Source organism: Suncus etruscus, chromosome 10, assembly GCF_024139225.1.
Source record: "Suncus etruscus isolate mSunEtr1 chromosome 10, mSunEtr1.pri.cur, whole genome shotgun sequence".
NCBI classification, from domain to species: Eukaryota; Metazoa; Chordata; class Mammalia; order Eulipotyphla; family Soricidae; genus Suncus; species Suncus etruscus.
Genome location: NC_064857.1, coordinates 55,656,572 through 55,659,422, shown reverse-complemented (window position 1 = coordinate 55,659,422; position 2,851 = coordinate 55,656,572).

Genomic DNA, 2,851 nt, shown 5'->3' with positions numbered 1-2,851 from the left:
CCAGGGCAGGTGACAGGCCAGAGGGTCAGAGCAGAAATGGAATCAAGTTGATGTCTCTGCCTGTGCATGAATGGGGAGTAGGGGTATCTCTCAGGAGGATGAGGCCGCTCAGCTCCCCAAGGGACCACTGAACACAGTCCCCAGGAGAACACGTTATTTTAAAGAAACGTTCACAGTGAGACATCATGTGTCTCACCAGAGAAGAAATATGGAAGGTAGAAATGTTCAAAGAACACATTTTTCTGAGAAAATATTAATGACTAAGAGAGTCAGTGAGCTGCAGCCTAAGAACTTTCTGGAACAAAAGCATCACAGAAAAATAATTACAACCATGAGGGCATAGTTGAACAGATTCTCCCAATACATGCAACAATTTAGAAGTGGACATTTAAACAAATCAAGTTTATCAAAACAGACACAAGGAAAAAGCTCACAGAGAAAACCTGCATTGTTCCAGAGCTATCAAAGACAGCGTGTTCATAATTAAAAACTTCCCGCAAAAATCCCAACTTTTCATCTAAGGCCAGACGGCTTCACGGGGTCTTTAAACATCAGGAACAAATGGGGCCCATTTGGGGTCCACAATCATGGAGGGAACGCTGCCTGCTGGGCCTCCCGTGGAAGCAAATTTGGGACCACAGCAGCCACGGACTTCTGGAGGAGCCTAGAGACACATTCTTTGCAAAGTCCAGAGGGTGCATCCAGGCCTCAAATTGACTGGATCTTCGGGGTCAGGTCTGGTTTCTGGGAACATGGCACCAGCAGAGAGTGGCAAGAGGGGCCAGGTATGGCATTTACCACGGTCCTGGAAGAAACGGAAAAACAGATGATCTCAGAAATGCAAGATTTTATGCAACTCAACATCTCCTCATGGAAAGTTAGGAAACGGAACATCCTTTAATTGGGTGCAAAAGCCTGAGGCCCCGAGTACTGAATGCAGATCCCCTGGGCTTGGGAACAGGGTAATCAAATGGCACCAGGTCTGCTGAGCCAGGCAGGGCAGAGAAGCAGGGGAGGCAGAGAGGCAGCACTGGCAGGAACAATCAGGCTACCCCAAAATTCAGTCTTGTAAATATGCTGTTTTTATTTTATTGCATTTTTTTTATTGAATCAGCATGATTTATACATTTTCAAAATTGTTCCTGAAAGAGTCTCAGTCATACAATGTCGAGCACCCTTCACCAGGACACATTTTCCACCACCAATGTCCCCAGTTTTCTTCCCACTCCCCCCCCCTCCCCTACCTGACTCTGTGATAGTTTATACTTCTCTCTCTCTCTCTCTCTCTCTTACTCTCTCTCTCACTCTCATTCTCTCTTGCATTTTTATTTTCTTCTAGACATTGTGGTTTGCAATATTGTTCCTGAAGGAGTATCATGCATATTACTTTAGCTCCTTTCAGCACCCAGTTCTTGTCCAGAATGATCATTTCCAAATATGTGGTTTTTAAAAGCTATCATAATCAATGAGATAGGTTAGAGCCATAGTACAGTAGGGACGGTATTTTTCTTAAAACAATGCCCATATGGTCCCCTGAGCCACACCAGAAAAGATTCCTGAGCACAGAGCCAGGAATAATCTCTGAACATTACCAGGTATGGTCCAAAAACAAACAACAAAAATAAGAGAGCACCTGGGGTATAAATTTTATATATAAGAACTATAGGACTGAGTGATAGCACAGTGAGTAAAGTGTTTGCCTTATACTAACCTTGCCTTGCCTAAACCAGGTTCAATTCCCAGCACTCTATATGATCCCCTGAACCTGCCAAGAGTGATCCCTGAGCCCAGAGTAAGTCCTGAGTATTGCCAGGTGTGTCCAAAAAGCAAAAAAGAGGAAGAATAAACCCTGGCCAGCTGGAAAGGCACAGGCAGGACTGCTGACATCAGGAGGAAGAGTTCAGACCAAAGAGCCATTGCAGCTGGTCATGTGCTCACCTGTCCTATAGGTCCTGGGGGTGAGGGTAGCCATAATAAGGCCAGGACACCTGCCTGAGCTCAGGAGAGTCTGCCCAAGGCATGCAGCTTTGCAGGGCATCCTCAGCTTAAGGCACATGCAAGAATGTTCCAGTCTCTCCCACCCTGGTCCCCCAGTCCTGCCAGTCTCCAAACTCTTGGTGACAAGCTGTGACTAAGGGGAAGATCCCTGCATAGAGACATTTGAGCTCCATCAGGGATGGGGACCGAGACAAGGGCCCATGCTGCCAGGATCTGTACAAGCGGGTCAGGTGCCAGGGAAAGGGACTCCAGCTCACAGGGTACCTGTCCAGGGAGCGAGTATGTCATTGCCACATGGTTAGGGCAGTTTCCTGTGTTCACGCCCACTGTAGACTGCCTTATCATGGAGCAGAGCCCACCCCAGTCCCAGTCAGCACAGAGGACAGCCTTCAAGGGGGCAGCAGCATCAGGGTACAGGTTGACTCTGTTGGCATCTCAGAGCCTGCTCGTGCCCTGGCAAAGCTGCTCTGAAAATTGGTCTAGAGTAGACCCTGACAGGTGAGCTTCTCACCAATCCCCCAAAAGATGCACTCAAATATGGGTGCTGATTCCCGCTGTGCCCCCCCCCCCCCGAGAATGTGCTTCTCCTTCAGACTAAGGGTCTCCTGAATTCCTGTGGGTCTGGGGTTCCCGGTCCTTTGCTGGCATTTCTGGTATGTCCCCACTTAAGTGTTCATGGTGGACTGTACTATGGTTATAGGCGATGATGAATATATTAGGGTATGTATTGATCCGTGTAACTCCCGCTACAGAACACTGGGGTCTGTACACCCCTAGTTCATTTTAGAAAGAAATGAAAATCCACTATAAAAAAAGAATATCACTGTGCCGGTGGGAGAAATGTGTAACCTTC